This window comes from Canis lupus, chromosome 11 (genome assembly GCF_011100685.1).
Source record: "Canis lupus familiaris isolate Mischka breed German Shepherd chromosome 11, alternate assembly UU_Cfam_GSD_1.0, whole genome shotgun sequence".
In the NCBI taxonomy this organism is placed as follows: Eukaryota; Metazoa; Chordata; class Mammalia; order Carnivora; family Canidae; genus Canis; species Canis lupus.
Genome location: NC_049232.1, coordinates 67,794,963 through 67,816,266, shown reverse-complemented (window position 1 = coordinate 67,816,266; position 21,304 = coordinate 67,794,963). Strand labels below are relative to the sequence as shown.

The following is a 21,304-nucleotide window of genomic DNA, read 5'->3' as shown; positions in this document are numbered from 1 at the left end:
GGACCACGCCCCGGCCCATAAAAGGCAGGCGCTAAACCGCTGCGCCAGCCAGGGATCCCCAAGCCAGGTCTTTCCCTGCCGCTCGCACCCGGAGGAGGACGGGGAGGGACCTCCGCCCAGGACTCCTCGTGACCCGGGGGATGGGGCGGGGCCGAGGGGCCGAGGGAGAAGGCGGAGACTTGGCGGCCGGGGTTCGCGTCCGAGCTCTGCGCGAAGCTGTCGGCGGGAGGCCGCCTCGGGTTTTAGCGGGACTACGGCGGTGTCTCTGGGTTAAGGGGGAGGGAGAGCCCTGGCTGGGCGGGCACCCCAGGCTTAAGGGGCAGGGTTTGGGCTCTCACTTGTGGGTTGGGAGTTGGAGCGGGGGGCTGTGGTGGGGTCAGACCCTCAACCGGGAGGGAACGGCCGCTCCAGGAACTTCCCCGCACCCCTTCCCCAACCCCACCCCGCTCTGGAATGTAGGTCTCCTGACATCCACTTCTTTGCTTGCTCTCTCCTCTGAAATGCAGTTTCCCCAGAGGCTTTTTTATTTTGCAGGTACGTTTTCTGAAGCGTGTTCTCTAAGGAGCTGTGCAATTGCTTCCCGAGCCCTGTGGGCTCTGAAGAGCACCTCCAGCTGGTCAGACAGGGTTCCCATAAAGACCGTCTTGACTCCTCAGGGCCCCTGTCTTTCAGCTCTGCCTTCTCAGGCCCCTCGTGTACTAGACAAGATGGCATTAAGAAGACCTGACTACATTGTCTTTGGTGAGCAAAATTTTTCTTTTCTTTTTCTTTTTTTACGATTTTATTTATTTATTCATTAGAGACAGACACAGGCAGAGTGCTTCCTCGCAGGGAGCCCCATGTGGGACTCGATCCTGGGACCCCAGGATCACGCCCTGAGCCAAAGGCCGATGCTCAACCTCCTGAGCCACCCAGGCGTCCCCAGTGAGTAAAATTTTTCAATGCCAATTTATACCTTCAGCTGGTTTTAATTTCTAAAGTTCCCATCTGAAGTTTGAAAAATCACGTGTAAATATCCTTTGAATTTTTCTTAGATTGCTCATAACTTATATGTACGTTATATGTATGCAGTTATGCAGCAATATTTGTACGAGTGTTCTTTACATATATACATATGTACATATGTTCTTTACACATTGAAATAATTCCTAGCATGGCAAGATGATCACTTGTGAGAGGCATGTGAATACCGAAACTGAGGAAATGCAGAATCTTCCATTTCACACTTCACTCCTAGCCATATACTTTCTTGAGCCTAATTGGCAACTCTGTACACAAGAAACTTGCAGGTGCAGGTGAGTCTGTAATGCAACTCGGTTTTACTTTTTCTTTCCTGAAATATCGTCTCTGTGCCCAGAAGGAGGAAAGATCTTTCTTTCATTCGCTGAATACATTGTTGAGGGCCTGCTTTTTTTTTTTTTTTTTTTTTTTTTCCCCAGTAATGTTTGAGGCATTGGGGATACAGCAGGTGAACAAAACCAAGTCCCTGCGTAGACGGAACTGATGGGCTAGGGTGGGCACTCAGACAATAAACAAGTAAATATGTCAGATAGTGACTAGCAGAAGAAACTGCATTAGAGACACGGGCTTAGGGAGGGCCTGGGACAGCTGTTATTTCATGTAGTGTGATGTTGAGTAGAGACTTGAAGGAAATGAGGGGGTAAGCCTTGCACATATCTGAGGTTGGGGTGGGGAGTTCCGAGGCAGAGGCAACAGCAAATGCAAAGGTCCAGAGGCTCAAATGTGCTGAGCCTGTATGGAGGAGGCCATTGTGGACAGAAGAGTGCGTAACAACATAGCAGATGTTGAGATGAGAGAGCTAAGAGGGTCCAGATCACACAGGGCTGTGTAGGAGTTTGGCTTTTATCCGGAGTGAGAAGAGAAGCCATATGAAGGTGGCTGTGGTAGTTATTGTTTAATCAGCTCTGTTGAGGTATAATTTACATGAAATTTATCGATTTTTATAGGAGGATTTTAGAAGGACATGATTTGACTTATTGTTAAAGGAACCCATTTGGGTGCTCTGTGGAGAATAGACTGTATGGGAGTAAGAGCAGATATAGGGCATTTAGTTAGGAACTAAGGTAGTGATCCCCATGAAAGATGATTCCCCTGTTTTCTTTACTCTCCCATTCCTACCAGCCATGTGACATGTTACTCCAGCTCCTTGCCCATGTTCACCATCGACTGATGATCCTGCTTCCTATTTCACTGAAAACAACCAGAAAAGAACTTCCAAAGGGTCTCACCCTCACATCTACCAACCTTTCTGGAAGTATTCCCATGTAGTCTGTCCTTTGTTACTATAGAGAAAAGGTCTGTGCTCTAATTTATGGCCAACCCCTCTACTGGTACATTAGATGCCACTTCCTCTCGTGTAACCAGGCCAGGGTCTGGGATAATCACTGGGCAAAATTGCTGATAGTTTTGTTGTTCATGTATATTTTGTATTTGGATATATTGACAACAGTAATTTCTCCTGAAAAGTTCAAATGCAGATTTAAAAAAATTATAAATGACATAATATTCATCAACACTGATATGCCCTGGAAGAAATCGCTACAGTTATTTCATGCTGCTTCTGTCATTCTTGATTTACAAGGGACTTCTGTTTGAAGAGTTTAACTGTAGCCATATTGGAACAGAACTAAATGCATAGGATTTCCTTCTCTTCCAAGTGTGTCTCATTTTTAGTTTAGTTTATTTCAAATAGAAAAGATAAGACATCTTAGCCAGTTCTCAAAGCTTTGCTATCCTTATATTCAGCTTGGGCTTAGACCATTGAAATGCATATTGATTTCAATTCAGTTGTGTGCATTCGTGAAAGGAGAATTTGCTTTACAGGCATTCAGTGTCAACCAGGAGGCTGTCCATTTAAAATGTTTACAGCTATCGACCTATTTGATTAAAAATGGATACATTGTTATGATCATCATTTAAACAATTTATAATGTATTTGTGTCTTTAGAAAGACTCAGAGAAACTTGAATAGCCATCTCTACACTTCTAAACCACTGATTTTTAAAAAATTTTATCTCTATGAATTGGATAATTCAAAATACTTTTTTCATCATACTTGTCATTTTCTTTTCATAAGTAGTGTGTGGACTATTTTTTTTTTCAAATTTATTTATGATAGTCATACAGAAAGAGAGGCAGAGACATAGGCAGAGGGAGAAGCAGGCTCCATGCACTGGGAGCCTGACGTGGGATTCGATCCCGGGTCTCCAGAATCGCGCCCTGGGCCAAAGGCAGGCGCCAAACCGCTGTGCCCACCCAGGGATCCCTGTGTGGACTATTTTTAAGTGGAGGGAAATACTACTGAAGTTGAGAATAGGAGAGAGGCTGTAATGCTAGCCCTGCCAGGGGCTGTGTGACCTTAGGCAAGTGACTTAATTCCTGCTGGCTTGAATTGTGTCTTGGGCAAACTAGGGAATTAGTCTTCAGGTTTCCTGAGCCACTTTTTAGCTCAAATGCCTGACATGATCATTTGTGAGGTTCAGAAAGCCTTTTGTATCTGGTCCTTGTGTTCATCTTCTTGTCTTTACTGCTCTAACATCAGTCAGCCCTGAAAAAAAAAAAAAAAAAAGCAGAATTCACAGTTAGATGGTCTGAGGAACATGGCAAATATTAGGACAGTCCCACATCTTTGCCTGGCTGATTGTGGGGATGGTTCTAAGATGAGAGAATAGTAACCACCAGGGGTTTTAATGACAGATGTCAGGTCACCACTATACTAGGAAGTAAGAAAGACAGGATCTATGATGACATTTTTGAGGGGTTGTCGTGGTTCTGTCTGGCTACCAAGACTGAGAAATGTCACAGAGTCAGCAACAACATCAGAGGTATAGTTTAGAATTGTGAGCTGCAGGCTTCCAGAGACTAAGATGACAAAGGAAAAATATCAGTTTGTAGAAAAGCAACCAAGTACTCATTGAAACCTCTAAAATGCAAGGCACACCCTACCAAGTACATGGGGCTTTAAAAAAATCGGTAATTATGGTCCTTGCTTACAAATATGAAAGTTGACCACAAGAACATTAACTCTAAACTTCCTTTGCAGTTAGACAATGTTCCATAAATGCTGGATTGAAAAACGTAATTAGTAATGGTTTAGCTGTAGGTAGGTCTGCATAGAAGAAGGGAGACAGATTAGATGATATTTTAGGATCCTAATCCTGTTCAATTCTGAATTGTTTACGGTAGGGTCATAATACATCCTGTACACTTTGATTGACTGTTGAGATGTAGAGAAAAATAGTGTCTTAAATTACACTTCTTAAGGTAGTAGGTTTACTGGCAGGATGCTGTAGTTCAAAGACCACTGGATTGGGAATCCAGAGAATTCTTCACTTATTCAGTAAATACTTATTGGATGTTTTCTAGTTATTTTATAGTTTTATTTGTAATGTTTCACCCTGGTTCACCAATAATTTATTTTTATATAAGGCAATAGTGTTAAGTTTATTTTTTCCCTAAATGGATAGTAGGCCACTTATCCCAAGACCCTATTGAATCTCCATCTTCCCCCAAATATTTGAAATGCCACATTTATCCATGTATTAAATCCCTAAAAAAGAATGGGCCTATTTCTAGGTTCTTTATTCTGTTTTTTTTTTTTTCTGTCCTTATGTCAGTACTGCCCTGTTTTAATGAACATAGCTGTATGTTTTGCTGTGTAATATGGACAAATCCCCCTTCAGCCTCATTTTGTTTTTCAAAAATACATATTCTGTAAGTAAAATTGGGATGCCTATTAGTTTTGTGGGGCTTCTATAACAAAGTACCACAAACTGAGTGGCTTAAAACAAGAGAAATTTATTCTCTTATAGTTCTGGAAGCTGGAAGTCCAAAATCCAGGTGACAGCAGGGCCATGCTGCCTCTGAAACCTGTAGGGGAATCCTTCCTAGCTTCTGGTGGCTTGCTGTCTTTGGCATTTCTGGCTCACAGCTGCATAACTGTAATCTTTGCTTTCATTGTCATGTGGTGTACTCCCCACGTGTCTGTGTCTTCCCATGACCATCTTCTTTTTTTTTTTTTTTTTAATTTATGATAGTCACACACACAGAGAGAGAGAGAGAGAGAGAGAGAGGCAGAGACACAGGCAGAGGGAGAAGCAGGCTCCATGCACCGAGAGCCGACGTGGGATTCGATTCCGGGTCTCCAGGATCACGCCCTGGGCCAAAGGCAGGCGCTAAACTGCTGCGCCACCCGGGGATCCCGCCCCATGACCATCTTCTTACAAAGACACCAGTCATACTGGATTAGAGGCTTACCCTACTCTAGCGTGACCTCATCTATATATCTGCATTGACTCTTTCCAAGTGAGGTCACATTCTGAGGTACTGGGGGTCAAGACCTTCACATATTTGGCAGGTTGGAGGTGGGGGCGGTTCCGTCCAACTTAGAGAACTGGCATCTTTAAAATATTGAGTGTTTTCATCCAGAAACATGCATTTTCAGTTGTCTTTAGCTGCTGAGAGGTAGTAGAGTATTGCTGTTTTGAAGTTGCTGTGCCTGTTTCTTACACTGTTTACGGGATTGTTCTATTTGGCCCTGATTTTCAGAAGTTTGACTATGAGATCTTTGGACATGCTTTTCTTTGTATTTAGCTTGCCTGTGGCTCTCAACTTCTTGAATATAAGAGTTATCAGTTGGAAAAATCTATCCTTATTCCTTCACATAATTCAATGTTCTCATTCTCTTCTCTTGTTTTACTTCTCTGTACTCTCAATGGATACAGAGTGGTGCCAAATAATGTACTTTAAATCACTCTTTAACTTAGAACCCTGGATCCTCTTTTTTTTCTTTTAAGATTTTTTTTGTTTATTCATGAGACACACACACAGCGAGGCAGAGACATAGGCAGAGGGAGAAGGAGGATCCCCGCAGGGAGCCTGATGTAGGACTTGATCCCAGGACCCTAGGATCACACCCTGAGCTGAAGGCAGACGATCAACCACTGAGCCGCCCAGGTCCCCCACCCTGGATCCTCTTTGAACTTGCTAGCCCTCCACTTTGTTATCTTCAGATCTTAGCTTTACTCTTTCTTTCAGCACTGGTTGCATAAGTGGTCCCCTAGTGAGTACGTATTTGATGTGTTAGGAACCAGTGGCACTGGAGGATGTGCCAATGGACTTTATCTTGTAGGAATGAAAAGAACCAGGTCACCATCAGACACTGTAAGGGAGGTGATAATAATTGTAGGAACCTTTTGCCCTTGGATATGTAAAGCTTTGTAATTACTACAGATTACAGTGACTTTCCCCCAAAACGTCCAAATATATTTTATAAGTGCTTATCCAAGACTGGGCTTGTTTTGGGACCAGAGATTTTTTTTAAATTTTATTTGTGCACAGAGATATTTCTTTTCCTACTAAACGTGTGATATGTCTTTCTTCAGCACATTGCAAATGGATAGCTTATTGTGCCACCTTAGCAGCATCTATATCTCTATATCTCAGAGTTCCCGAAGACAACGTAGGACACACTTATGAGATCCATCCTAAACACCAAGCCTATATCCTCAACCAAGAATGGGATATCAGCACTTTAAGGATGTTATCTTTCAAGTAGTAGATCTGTATTTACAAATAACAGGAAAAAAGGAGAAATGTCCCAAATTACTTAATCAAGAAAAAAATCAGATAGCTAAGTAGCAACCGAATAACTAGAAATCCTTGTAAGTACCAGTCCGTCTGTCTGTTGTGGTGGTGGTAGTAACAATATTGGTACTAGGAGGAGGCAGATTTGGAAATGTTGGTTAGTGCCCACTGCACAGAACCCTTTTATCCGTGTCAAAAACTGAGTTAATCTGAGTGAACATCAGCATTAACTCTGTGATCTCAGAGAAGGAGCACTCTTCTATTGCTAATTAATCTCTCCATCTATCCCCAGACTCCACTCTTTTCCATTCATCAAGGTTTTAATACCTTGGTTTACTAATTAACGATTCAGTCATTCCCAGTTAGAACTCACAAAAGTTTTTCTCTTAAAAGAATTCTTGCATGACATAGTTTAATTTTTATCCACCTTTCAATTTTCTTCTCTCCTTTAATTACCAGACCTGCCATAATAGTAGCTAACAGCCTCAGTTTCTCTTCTGCGGTAGTCTTTGAAGTAGATTCTTCTATTTTTATACTAACATCATTTGGAAGACACTCCTGAATCCCGACTTCCTTCTTGATAGCACCCTGTTCTTAGTCCTTTTTGTAGTCAGACTTTCTGCTGTGTTTGATGTTTTTTCTTTGTTTTTGTGGCATCAGTAGATTTTTTTGTTCTAATCCCTTTCCAAATGCTTTTTAATTAGCTTCACTTTTGCCCTAACACAAATGCATGTGCTTTTAAGGTTTATTTTCTACTTATTTATTTTTATCTTAAAGAATCCATGCATTCTGATATCTTCATAGTCCCCTTATGTCATTAACTCCCTGAAATGTCTCTGTCAGTCTAGATATTTCACTTGTGTTCTGTCCCCTTAGTTTCTCCTGCTTGGAGCCTGTCTCCACTTAGATGTCCCACTTCACTTTAAACTCAATATGGTGAAAAATGAAACTTCCCTAAGTTCCCTTCACCAACTTTCCCTAAGGTGCCTCCTTTTCCTTCAATATTTCTAGAATTAGTAACACTATTAGGGTGCTATTATTTCCTCTGTTAATAGGACCATAAGTAAGACTGTTCATTCCAAACTTATTGGCTAGAAATTATTGTATGTTTATTAACTTCATTTTGAAAAACTCCCCATAATCAGTGTCAGTATTTTAAAAAATTTCTTTCTTCCTTTTTATGTTTTAGGTTTGCTCATACATTAAATTATTACTTTATCCTAGTCCAGACTCATGTCATTAATATTAAACTTTTTGCTGAATTCAATAGCCTTATTCTTTCATTTTCCACTATAGATGAAATTAGCAAGCATCTTCATCTAAAATGTTTCATATTCATCATGTTATTGCTATGACAGAAAACTTTAGTTTTCCTATCTCCTACTATATGGCATTGAATATGTTTGTCAGAGTTTTTATTAACAATCACATTTCACTTTTCCTTTATTTTTTTTACCTCTAGTTCCAGAGATTGTTAATGTCATTGACTTTTTGTCATGTCATGTACTTTTCTGTGCCTTTATTTTTTTTATTATGCTATGCATTTTGTCTCAATGCTTCCATTTCTTTTACTCTGCCTATTTGTATTAATTCTTCCCTTCTTTAAACTTCCATATTAATCAGGACCTATACTGTATCATCTTTTGTTTCATTATAACACTGGTTCATTTTTATTTTTATTATATTTTTTCTCTGTAATTGATGAGCGGGCTTTGTGTTTTTCCTTTTATATTCCAGAGGGAAGAAATATTGTCTTCTCCTTAATCCTGGATACTATATCCAAAGTCAAAACATCAACTCCAAAACAGAAATCTTCTGAAAAAGGATAATGTCATGGCTTGATGGTAGACATTTTTCTAAATGACGATTTCCTAAAACTTTGCATTAGAAGAATTGGAATTTGATAACAAGCTTGAGAATGCTATTATTAAAAGGACACTCAATTAAAGAAGAAGATCATTAATAATTTTGAGGAAGTATTTAACCTGAGCTCAATTCTTCTTAAACAACTAGCAGTTTCTAAAGACAACTATGACATAAATGATAGAGGCTTAAAGCATAGTTCTGTGTCAGTTGATTTTTTTAAAAGGCAGCTCATAAGTGGAAGATAACTTATTACATATAAGAAAGGATGCATTTTTATCTAAGAACTTACTTATTCTGGAAACAATTTAAATATAAAGCCATAGTTCAGTACTAATGGAACCTGAGAAAATTGGTATGAGAGAGAAGCAGGAATGTAAACTATGTGGTAAATCCTTCAGCCAGAACACTAATCTTATTCAGCATCAAAGAATACATAATGGGGAGAAACCTTATGGATGTAATGAATGTGAAAAGTTTTTAGTCAGAGCACTAATTTTATTCAACATCAAAGAGTCCATACGGGGGAGAAACCTTATGAATGTAATGAATGTGAAAAAAACCTTTACTCATAGGTCATCCCTTAGAAATCATGAGTGAATTCATACTGGAGAAAAACTCTATCCTTGTAATGAATGTGGGAGGGCTTTCAGCCATATTTCAGCCCTTACTCAACATCACAGAATTCATACTGGAAAGAAACCATATGCATGTATTGAATGTGGGAAAACCTTCAGCCGGAGCACACATCTTATTGAACATCAGGGAATTCATTCTGGGGAGAAGTCCTACCAGTGTAAGGGATGTTGGAAAGTTTTTTCCCATAGCACATCCCTGATCCGACATCAGAGAACTCATACCAGAGAAAAACCCTATAAATGTAATGAATGTGGAAAAGCCTTCAGTCATACCCCAGCCTTCATTCAACATCAGAGAATCATACTGGAGAGAAACCCTATGAATGTAATGAATGTGGAAAGGCCTTCAATCGGAGCACACATCTTACTGAACACCAGAGAACTCATACTGGAGAAAAACCGTATGTTTGTAAGGTATGTGGGAAAACCTTCAGCCGGAGCACACACCTTACTGAACATCTAAAAATTCATTCTGGTGAGAAACCTTATTGATGTAATCTGTGTCAAAAACTATTTTGCTATAGAACATCACTAATTCGACATCAGAGAACTCATACAGGAGAGAAACCCTACCAATGTAATGAATGTGGGAAATCTTTAGCTTAAGCTCCACCCTTACTAAACATAAGCAAACACACACAGGGGAGAAACCTTATTGATGTAGTAAATGTAGTGATGTTTTCTATCATAGTACATCTTTAATCCAACATCAAAGAACTCATTTTAGAAATGGAATCCTATCAGAGTAATGAATGTGGGGAAGCCTGCTATACCTACCTAAACACTCAGTGGTAAGAAATTCTAGGATTGTTATGCAAAAGAAAAGCTTTGGGCAAAATGCTCATTTTGTTTGTACTGAGAAAAAACAGTGTTCTTGCCATTAATCCTGAAAATGTGTTATCATTGGGATAAAAACTTATAATGGAATTATCCCTAAACTGGTTTGTTTTTAAAAACAGAAAATTATTTTTAGAAATAATTTACTACAAATATATATATTTATTTATAATAGAAGGCTATTCAGATACACAAAAATTTTAGTGGGATCATGAAAATTGTTTATATATCATTTATCCTTTTAGTAGTCCTCATGTTATTTTTCAATGTTAAAGAAACACATTTATAGTGAGTTGGAGTTTTTTAAATTAACAAGTTTGTCTAATAGCCATATAAGGGAATGCTTTCCCCCACAGAGAAATATGCATTATTTTCCAGTACTCATGGAATGTTTTTTGTTTTATATGTTTATATAAAAACATATTTTTTCAAAGAAAATCTCAACAAATTCTCCCCAAGGGAAATATTCAAGCCCTTCCCATTTTTTTTCCTTCCCATTTTTTTAAAAAACCACAGTGTGATAAAAGTAGACATGAACAAGTTAAAATAGCACCACCAAACTATTTAGAAATTACAGGATAATTTTGTAAGTAACTTTTGTGTTAAATGTTAAATCCAAACAGAAAAAATATAGTTATTAGAAAATAATAAAATTAGGGCATAATTTAAGTATTCAATGACAAAAAAGAACTATAATAATGACATAAAACTAAAGAAAATAAAAGGAATGTATTCATATAAAAGTACACATTAGTAAAAAAAAGTACATATTAATGAAATAGGTACAAATATATGTTTGATAAATCAAACTCTAGCAAGTAGGATAATGGGAAAAAATAAAAAACAACATCTGTAAGAAAAGAAATGTAAATATAAATACAAAGGAAGTTAAATTTTCTAATTCAGTGATTAACAAGTCAAAGCAGTTTTGTAAATCAATACTGAGATTTATCATAGGACTTCCAAACTAGTTCAAAAAGTAAAAATGTACATTAATAAAGAGAGTACACTTAGATGATGTTAAAGCATTTGGCAAAATTTTACAGGCATTGGGGTTTTTTTTAGTTAGGGATAGAAGGAAACTTAAGTTGATAAAGGATATTTATCAGAAACCTATGTAAACATTTTGAATAGCCAGAAGCATTCTTACCAGAAACAGGAATGAGAAATGATGTTTGATATCGATATTACGGACATTGTTCTGCAGGTCCCAGATAATTTAATAAGAGAAAGAAATAATATTTGAAAGAACTGATACCATTTTTTTTTCTGATACCATTTGAGATGATGTATTTGGTGACTAGAGAATCCAACTAGTAGAACTAGTAGGGTGGAGATACATAAGGTATCAATAATGCATAAGTAAAAAGCTATTTCAAATAGAAGAAATAGAAAATGTGGTGGAAAATAATGATGGTCACAATATTGACGAAGAATCTAAAAATACCAGGAATAGGAAAAAATCCAAGAGATGTTATAGGATAAGCCTCCAGAAGAACATAGAAAAATGTAATAAATGAAAAAAACATATTTGGAAAAATAGTATAAAGATGTCAGTTCCAAATTTATCTTTGATTTGTAAATTTAAATCAAATCAATGGAGTTTTTAAAACTAAGTTTTATTGAAATATAATTTTCACACCACACGATTTGCTCTTTTCAAGTACAAGTCAGTGGTTAGTATATTCAGAGTTGTGGTACTATTACCACTGTCTAATTTCAGAATATTTTCATCACCCCAAAAAGAAACCCCATACCCATCAGCAGTAATTCCCTATTGCCCTTCTCCCTCTAGCCTCTGATGACCACTCATCTACTATCTTTTTATGTGGATTTATCTGCTCTGGCCTTTTCATATCAGTGAAATAACAGATTTTGTGGCCTTTTATGGCTGGCTTCTTTCACTTAGCATATTTTCAAGGTTCCATCCATGTTGTAACAAGTATCAATATTTCATTTCTCTTTTTGGTTAAATAAAATTCTGTTGTATGGATCTACCATATTTTTTTCCATTCATCAGTTAATGGATATTTCAGTTGTTTCCACTTTTTGGTTATTGTGAATAATGCTGCTGGGAACACTCGTGTGTAAATTTTTGTGTGGACATGTTTTCATTTCTCTTGGGTATATACCTGGGAGTGTAACTGTTGAGTTACAAATTAACTCTGTTTATCTTTTTGAGGAAATGCCAGGTTTTATTTTAAAGCAGTTGCACCATTTACAAGCCCACCAGCAAAATGTGAAGGTTCTTATTTTTCCACATCCTCCTCAACACTTGTTTTCTCTGTAAAAGATACATGTATATTTTCAGAAGTATTTTTATAAGTACACATACATGTGTATTTCTTTGGAGAAATGTCTGTTCAGATCCTTTGCCTTTTTAAATTAGACTTTTTATTGTTGAGTTGCAAGAGATTCTTTATATATTCTATATATAATTTGCAAATATTTTTCCCATTCTGTGGGTTTTCTTGATGATGTTCTTTGAAGCAGAAAAGGTCTTAATTTTTATGTAGTCCAGCTTACCTATTTTTAAAAAGATTTATTAATTTGAGAGAGGGAGGGAGAACAAGTGAAAGAGAAAGCATGAGCAGGTGGGGGTGGGGGGGGGCAGAAGGAGAAGCAGATTCCTTGCTGAGCAGGGAGCCTGACTTCAGGCTCCATCCCAGGACCCTGTGATCACAGCTGGAGCCAAAGGCAGATGCTTAACCAACTGAGTCACCCAGGTGCCCCCAGCTTACCTTTTTTTCTTTTATTGTTTGTCCCTTTGGTGTAGCCCAAAGTTGAAGAGTTATATATTTTCTTCTAGGAATTTAATAGTTTTAGTGCTTACTGTTAGGTCTATGATCCATTTTGAATTAACTTCTTTTGTATATGGTGTGGGGTAGGGATCCAACATCATTCTTCTGCATGTGGATATTCAATTATCCCAGCATCTTTGTTGAAAAGACTATTTCCCACGTTTAACTGTCTCAGCATCTTTGTCATTCAATGGGATTTTAAAAGTAAATTTAGCACACTAAATATATTTGAATAACTAAAATAGTGTTAAAAATTAGGAACAACAAATGGGGCTTGTGCTCCAAGCAATTCAAACAGTGGCCTGTAGGAAACAAAATACTTAGTGCACCACAGATGAAACCATTGGATCTGCAGAATAGAAAACAGAAAAATAGGTATATATGAGAATTTAGTTTGTGATTACAGTCGCATCCCAAAACGGTAGAGAAAGAATGCACTAGTTGTTAAATGATATTGGGATGATTGGCTCTTTATCTGGGAAAATAATTACTTCATGGCATACACAACATTTAATCCCAGAAGGGAGTAAGTGAATACCATTTTGTGGTAGTTTCTTTTTCCGTGAGACAGGACCCGGGCACACAAGTCTGAAGTTTTCTTCAGATCCTTCCGCGACCACAATTGGGTAAACACAAATTTAAGAAGTTTTGAAAAAAAGAAAAAAAGAGGATTGTAAGAGCATAAACCTAAAACATAGTAACAGGATTAAGTGTAACTATTATAGCAGTGAAGGTCCCTTTTTTAGATTAGATTCACAGGGAGGAGAGCAAACATTTCTGGGTTGCTCAATGAAACAGTATAAGAAATTAAGAGGCTAAAGTTATCTGATTCACCCATGGTCACCCAGCACTTTAATAGATCATTCAAATTCAGGTTTTTTGTTTAATACTGTGAAAGACTTGCTAGGTTGTCTTTTTGGAGGAATTTCCCCATTTCATCAAACACTGAACTTCCAATCCTGAAAAATAATTTCTACTTGCTCTGGTAGGAGGGCACTGGCACCCTTTGTCTCTAGGTGACTCTGAAACTATAACCACTGTGTCTTTGTGAATTTTGTCTCTTAACTGTACTGGTGCGATTTAAGGAGACATGGTCACCAGCAGAAGATAAATCAATATAAGGTATTCCTGTTTGATTCTTGAAATATGATATTCTTGCTTTTCTTTCATTTTCTAGAGTTTGTGGAACACTATGGTCTTCTGTTATTTTCAGTTGTATCTGAATCAGAGCGGTGTGCCCCGAGAACCTTCCCTTCAGCATTCTCCTTTGGAGCACTGTGGAAATAACTCTCTAGATCCAGCACGGAGCTGCTCCTGGGGGCTCCTCAGCAAACCAAAATTTATTTATTTTTTTTTAGCAAACCAAAATTTAGATAATGTCGGTGTCCCTGTAAATGCTCCACTTGACAGAAGTGCAGTATATTCGGTCAGCCAGTCCCCCCACGCTGAGCCACCTCTGGGCCTTCTTACCCCAAACAAGTTTGTGCGGCCCCAGCCAATCATATTTTTATTTGTTTCTTGCTTGTTCTTTAGTCTGTAAAAGCTTTTTGCTTTTTGGCTCTTTTTGCAGTTCTCCAAAAGGAGACTGGCTACTTGATGAAGTGTTAAAGCTTGTGTGTCTCACCTAAGTCGTCTTTTTAAATCAGTTTTTAACAGCAGTAGGAGAAATTAGCGAAGAAGGGCTGGGCTAGGGGGGTTCAGGAGTTCCTCTGGGCGCTTCCTCAGTCCTACTCCTTCCCTTACAGTGAAAACAGCCCGTGGAAAAGAGCCATTTTGGTAGAAACCTCACGCTGTGGGGCTGGGGCTTTAACTGAACCATCGCAGTGCGCCCAGGCAGGCCCCCTCTCACCCACCAGCTTGCCGCGCGCCCACCCACCCCGGCCTCCCTCCGGGGAGGAGGTGCCAGGGCCGCGCACTAACGCTGCGGGGCACCAGGGGGCCAAAGAAGGGGGCAGCGGAGCGCTGCAGGCCGCACCCGCCTCCTCTAATTTATTTCCAGTTTACTTTGCTCTTCTACATAATTTTTAAGATTTTATTTATTTATTCATAGACCCACAGAGAGAGAGAGAGAGAGAGAGAGAGAGGCGGAGACCCAGGCAGAGGGAGAAGCAGGCTCCATGCAGGGAGCCCGACGTGGGACTCGATCCCGGGACTCCAGGGTCACAGCCCAGGCTGCAGGCCGCGCCACACCGGCTGCGCCACCGGGGCCGCCCTACTTGGCTCTTCTACAAGCTCACACAGCGAAACGGTAGGTCACGGATTCTTAGCCTTCTTTTTCAAAAAGAAAAGTATTTAAAATTACAAATTTTCTTCTAAACCCCGCATTAGCTGCATCCCACAGATCTCCATGGAACGCATCTTCATTGTCATTTCACTGACCCGAACATTTTCTGATTTTCTTGTGATTTCCTCTTTGACCCGGGCTCTAGCTCCTTCCCCGCTCCGTCGGCACCTGGGCCGGGCCCTGAGCGCTTCACTTAAGCCACTGAGGCCGTGAAGCCGTGAAACCGTCCCCCTGGGCTCGGCCTCCGACGGAGCGCCCCGCAGGTGAACACGCGCGCTCCCAGGCAGGTGCGCTCCCGCCAGGCCGTGCTCCCAGGCAGGTGCGCTCCCACGCACACCGCGCTCCCACACATGAGCGCTCCCACCAGGCGGCGTTCCCACGCACGCGCGCTCCCACGCACTCCCGCTCCCACGCAGGCGCATTCCCACGCATGCGCGCTCCCACCAGGCGGCGTTCCCACGCACGCGCGCTCCCACGCAGGCGCATTCCCACGCATGCGCGCTCCCACCAGGCGGCGTTCCCACGCACGCGCGCTCCCACGCACTCCCGCTCCCATGCAGGCGCATTCCCACGCACGCGCGCTCCCACCAGGTCGCGCGCAGGCCGTGCTGCGGCCCCGCCCAGCGGGAGTCAGTCTCCCCGGGGCTGGGCACGTTCGCCACGTCGTGCGCCCCGCGCTCCTTTCTGGATCCGCATCTTCCTCCGGCTCCCGCAGAGGACTCCCGGGCTCGGCGAGGGCCCGCGGGGAGAGGGACGGAGAGGAGCGGGCGGCCGCTGCCCCCGTTCCGCAGGCCGCGGGGACAGGGCCGCGGGGGTCAGGGCCGCGCTCCCGCGTGCTTGGTCTCCGCCTGGCGGCCACCAGCCTCAACGGCAACCGCCCGGGCCCTGCCCTTTCTGCGCCGGTTGATCGGTTCCCCCCAATAAAGGAGATTTTGCCTCTCGTTTTAATTTGGAACCCAGGCCGACTTCTCTTATGTGAGACGGTGTTTATCCTATTCCTACATTTGACTGATAGTTTGGCTGGATTTTGTAAACTCTGGGTTAAAAATCACTTTCATCAGTGTGAAGTGATTTTGCCATCATTTTTGAGCTTCTAGCATTTCTGTTTAAGAATGCCATCTGAAAAAAAAAAAAAAAGAATGCCATCTGATTTTGCATGTGACTTTTCGTGTGTTTGTGTGTGTGTGTGTGTGTGTGTGTGTGACTCTTAGGTTCCCTTTTTTTTCTTCCCGTATTCTCAGATTTAAGTGTGATGTTCCTTAATTTTGCATCTTGTCGTTCACCGTCCTATACGTCCATTGTATCATTTTACACCACCAACAACGTACGACAATTCTTCCAGTGTTTGTCGTTGTCAGATGTTTGGTTTGTTTTTTGTTCTTGCCATTTGCGTTGGTATCTGGAAATATGTCACGGTAGCTTTGATTTTAAAATATAAACAACCAAAACATCAAAACATCATTTAGATCCACCTTCTCTCTTCTGCCAAAGAGGGTAGTAATATCCTTTTTTTGGTTGAGGAACTTGGAAACCAGACTGAAAGTGTAAACCTGTGCAGGGTTTTTAGAGGGCAATTATGTGTTCATTAGGATAGGGATTTTCTCTGCTGGTTCCCTGCTGTGTCATAATGCCCAGGTCAGTACCTAGCACAAAGCAGGAGCTAAATGTGACAAATAAAGAATAAAGAATAAATAAGACACTGGCTATGTGGCATGGCAAAAATCCAGCTTTGGATGGTTCATGCCCGAGTGTTTTTGTTTGTTTGTTTAATTTCTAAAAACAAGCCAAAAGCACTACGAGAATAAGACAAGATCTACTTCCATCTCGATTCTGGAGATACGTAATTAGAATAAATCACACCAATGACAAAATGAGTCAGTTCAGGGAACTGGAGAGACAGAGCTTTTGCTTTTAGGAATCTTTTAGCATCCTCTCAGTAGAATATTTTACCAACTTAAAAGAGGAAAACAGCTAATCAAAGACCTCAGATACTTACATATTGAAAATAACAGAAAGATTATTAATACACTCTCCCCCAGATGATTCAGATTGGGTAATTTCTGGGTATCCAGTCTTCTCTCCTCTGACTGGGAACCATCACAGACAACTTGCCCCAGTGTGTGTTGGGGGTAGGGTGGGGAGAAGCACTCAGGATCCCTCTAGGTTTCCTATTTCACAAGCCTTCCTTCCATGTGCCTAAGTGAGGGGCGGATTTTTGCCTCCCTCAGCCTTGCTGCAGGGTGAGCCTGCAGGCTGTGACCCAATGATGCAGGGCAGGTTGGGGAAAGAAGAGCCAGATGTGGCCAGGTGAGGGCCAGGAGGTCAAGTACAAACTGGAACCTGCCAGGCGCTTCTGCATAGATGCTTCCTTGGTTGGCACAGTCCCATCCTTCAGGTCTCAGCTCAGGACTCAGCTCCTAAGAGTGGTCTCCTTGACCACATAGTGGTTGTGTTGTGTCAGCTGGGTTAGACTGAAGAACTGTGTTTCCTACCAGTGCTTTCCCTGTATAGTTCCAGTGAGAGTTGGCTAAAAGAAGAGTATGCATTAAAATTTGGAAGGCACAAGTCAAGCAATGGCCATTACTCTCTGGAGGTCACCGTAGTCAGACGCGGTGATGCCAAGGCACCCCATAGGTTCCAGCACCCGGATGCTGAGAGAACTATGGATCTCTTTTGAGGAGGCTAGTTATTTCTGGATATTAGGATCGTATGCCAGACGTAGACATGAACTGCTCAGATTCCCCCTCCGAGAAAGGGCTCATGGCAGGAGTGTGGTTAGCTGACAGCCTCCACTGATCAGATTTGCCTCCGATCTTCAACTGAGGTCCTGGTTTTCTTGGAGTGACCCCAGTCGATGACTCAACATGTGGTACAAGATCCTATTCCTTTTTTTTTCTTTTAAAGATTTTATTTATTTAGTCATGAGAGACCCAGAGAGAGAGGGACAGAGACTCAGGCAGAGGGAAAAGCAGGCTCCCTGCAGGGAGCCCGATGCGGGACTCGATCCTGGGACCCTGAGGTCATGCCCTGGGCCGATGGCAAACGCTCAACCCCTGAGCCACCCAGGTGTCCCCAGATCCCCTTCATTTCTGCCTGACACGGGATTCTTCTAACATCCATCAGACCTCCCCACTGGGCTGACAGAGACTTTGTCAGATCTACATCATCTTTTCCTAATCCTCCTGTAATCCTGCCTCCTCCTTTTTCCTTTCACAAATGTTACTCCCTGATAAGCCTTCCACACCCCTGTATCTGTCTCAGTATCTGCTTTCCAGAGGACTCAGCTGACACAGATGGTATGTTGTTAGGTCCAAGAGACCTTTCATCCGTAAAGGGAATGGATATTTTAGAACTGGATTTGGGTTGGTACCAGCAGAATGTATAACCACCCTGGGTGCCAGGGACCAAGAAATACTTCCCAGTCTGCCACACGAATTAAATCAGCTTGTGTTTCTTCCTATTCTTCTTGGCACTGATAATTGCCAATTGTCTTGGTATTATATAACATGGCTTGAATGTTCCCACTGGCTTTCTCAATGAGTGACCTGTTCAGTTAATTAAGAGTATGATGAAGACAAGGTCACTAAATCCATTTCCAGCCAGCCAATTAGTTTCAGTCAAGTTGCCTGGCCATAAGCGGACTATTATCCATTCATATATGGATTCCATAAGCCTCTTACCCACACACTGAGTCATAATGTAGGCCAATCACTTCTCAACCACCTGGTAGACTGTCACACTTCTCTTGGGTCACTTGAAAAATGCCCTATATTTGGTGTTGAGTGAGGAAGTCCTAATGTGGTTGGTGACCAGTTCTTAACTTGAAGCCACGAATGGAAGGGGATAGTTTTTCTTTTTGGCATGGAAGTGTCTCCTAATTCCTTATGGGAAGAACAGTCTTTCCAAATCATCCATCCACCCATTTGACTATCAAGTTTTTGGTTTACTGAAAAGCGTTGCTACTCGCCCTCCACTTGGCCAGACTCTTGGCAGCTACACCCACAGTGCCACATTTCTGAGAAACCTGCATGCAGCTTCTTCAGTAGGAACTACCAGGCAGGCACCCCTGAGGGTCTAAAGCATTGCTCGTTCCTGTTCTATTCGTCTTCCATGTCAGAAACATCAAGCTTCCATCTTTAACAAGTGAAGCCATGGAAGCAGGGGCCCCGGGGTCAGACAGTCTTGGGGTTCAAATACAGATTCTCCCACAGACTGGCTGTGTGATCTGGGTCCATTTACTTAAGCTCTCTGAATCTTAGTTCACACCTCTGTTCACACCTCTCTATACCTATCATATAGAGCTATTATGAAGATTATATGAAAGAATATTTGTAAAGCACTTCTCTAATACTGAGTTCTTACTCTATTTCCAACATTAAAATATTATTTTTATCTATCAAGCCTTTGGACAGATGATATTTGTACTGCCACATCCTCCTTATAACCATTTGCCTTGGTAAATGGATTCTGACACAATCCCATCCTTGAACAAATGTAACTTTGAACAAGACCTTCTTTCTTTGCTTACCAGATTGTTCCTAAGTTTGATGACGTCTAAAAGCCTTAAATATAAAAGTTGCTCAAGCAACCTGACTGTAATAGAGCAGTTTGGATCCAGATGTCATGTTTGAAATGTGGCCGTATGATTAAATATTAGCTCTCTGGTCTTAAAAGATTGGTACATTGGGTATTTGGGGCCTTGGCAGTTCAGCCCTGGAATGACTGGATACCCTTAGAATCAGGACCGTACTCAGCTGGCCACATAAAAGAGAAGGTGCAAAAGCTAGCTCCCCAGTACAGCGGCAGAGGCCAGGGTGTACACGTAGCCTGTCTGCTGCTGTTGTGCTGACTCAGAGAGGCTCCTCAGAGGTGCTATTTGCCCCCTAAGCAGAAAGGAAGGGGGGTCCATTTCCTTGGGGCCCGTAGGCTGGCAGACAAGTCAATTCTCAGCTCTTTCCCCATAAAGCCTTTATTTCCCAGGGACTGTCTCTTTCCCTCTCCACTGGACTGAGAGACGACTGAAGTCTATTAAAGCTTGCATTCTTTAGGTAAAACTCCACTCATCTGGAGGGAAAATATTCTGGCACTGTACCTAGAATTAAGTGGTCAATCTTTATTTTTTTTCAATGTCTATTTGCATTGAGGATCTTCTCTTTTAAAAAAGATTTTATTTATTCATGAGAGACATACACAGAGAGAGGCAGAGACACAGGCGAGGGAGAAGCAGGCTCCCTGTGGGAAGCCCAATGTGGGACTCGATCCCAGGACCCCAGGGATCACACCCTGAGCTGAAGGCAGATGCTCAATTGCTGAGCCACCCAGGTGCCCCAAGTGGTCAGTCTTTAATAGAATCAAATCACGTATTTTCTCCTTTTATTCATCTTCATAACTATTGGTTTCTGTTTTCATATATATTTTTTCTTTCTTCTCCCCTGCAAGTATTTTCTCTCAATCTGTGCTTTGTCTTGCATTCTTTTGTGACTTTTGAAGAACACAAATGTAATTTTGATGATATCTTATTTTTGAAATTGCCATTTTATGACTCATGCCTTTGGTGTTGTATCTAGAAAATCTTTGTCAAATGTAGGGTCACAGAGATTTTCTCGTCTGTTTTATTTGCAAAGTTTTGTGGTTTTAGGTTTTCAGATTTATGTCTATGATCCGTTTTGAGTTAATTTTTGTATATGATATAAGGATTGAAATTCATCTCACTGCGTGGGTAGCTGCTTGTTCTAGCACCATTTGTTGAAAATATCATATCCTTTGTCAAAGATCAGTCATTCACATATGTACTGATCATGCTAATACAACATGGTCTTTATTATGGTAGCTTTATTAAAAAAATCTTGAAATAAAATAATGCTAGTTTTCCAACATGTTCATCATTTTCAAATTTGTTTTGGCTATTCTAGACTCTTCGCATTTTCATATAAGTTTAAAAATCTATTTGCCAATTTCTAGTGAGAAGCGCCTACTGGGATATTGATTGTGGTTAATTAAATGGAAGGGGAAAAGTACACAGCCTTTGTCACCAATTCAAGGTCAGTTCTTCCATCTCAGGAACAGGAAAACCCATAGCCAGCCCATAATGACTAAAGTTATATAGATCTCAAAATACCAGTGCCTGGATATTGGTTGAGCATAAATTAGGAATGGTCACAGGGGCTGGAGTGGCTTTTTTTTAAAAAAAATATTTATTTGTTTGAGAGAGAGAGAGAGAGAGAACAGCAGAAGGGGTAAAGGGAGAGGGAGAGAGAATTTCAAGCAGACTCCGA

General features: G+C 41.1%; 1 pseudogene; it reads left to right on the top strand.

Annotated features, from left to right (window-relative positions):
* The first annotated feature begins 7 nt into the window (after positions 1–7).
* On the top strand, positions 8–11,933 carry LOC119876824 (annotated as a pseudogene).
* Positions 11,934–21,304: the final 9,371 nt, after the last annotated feature.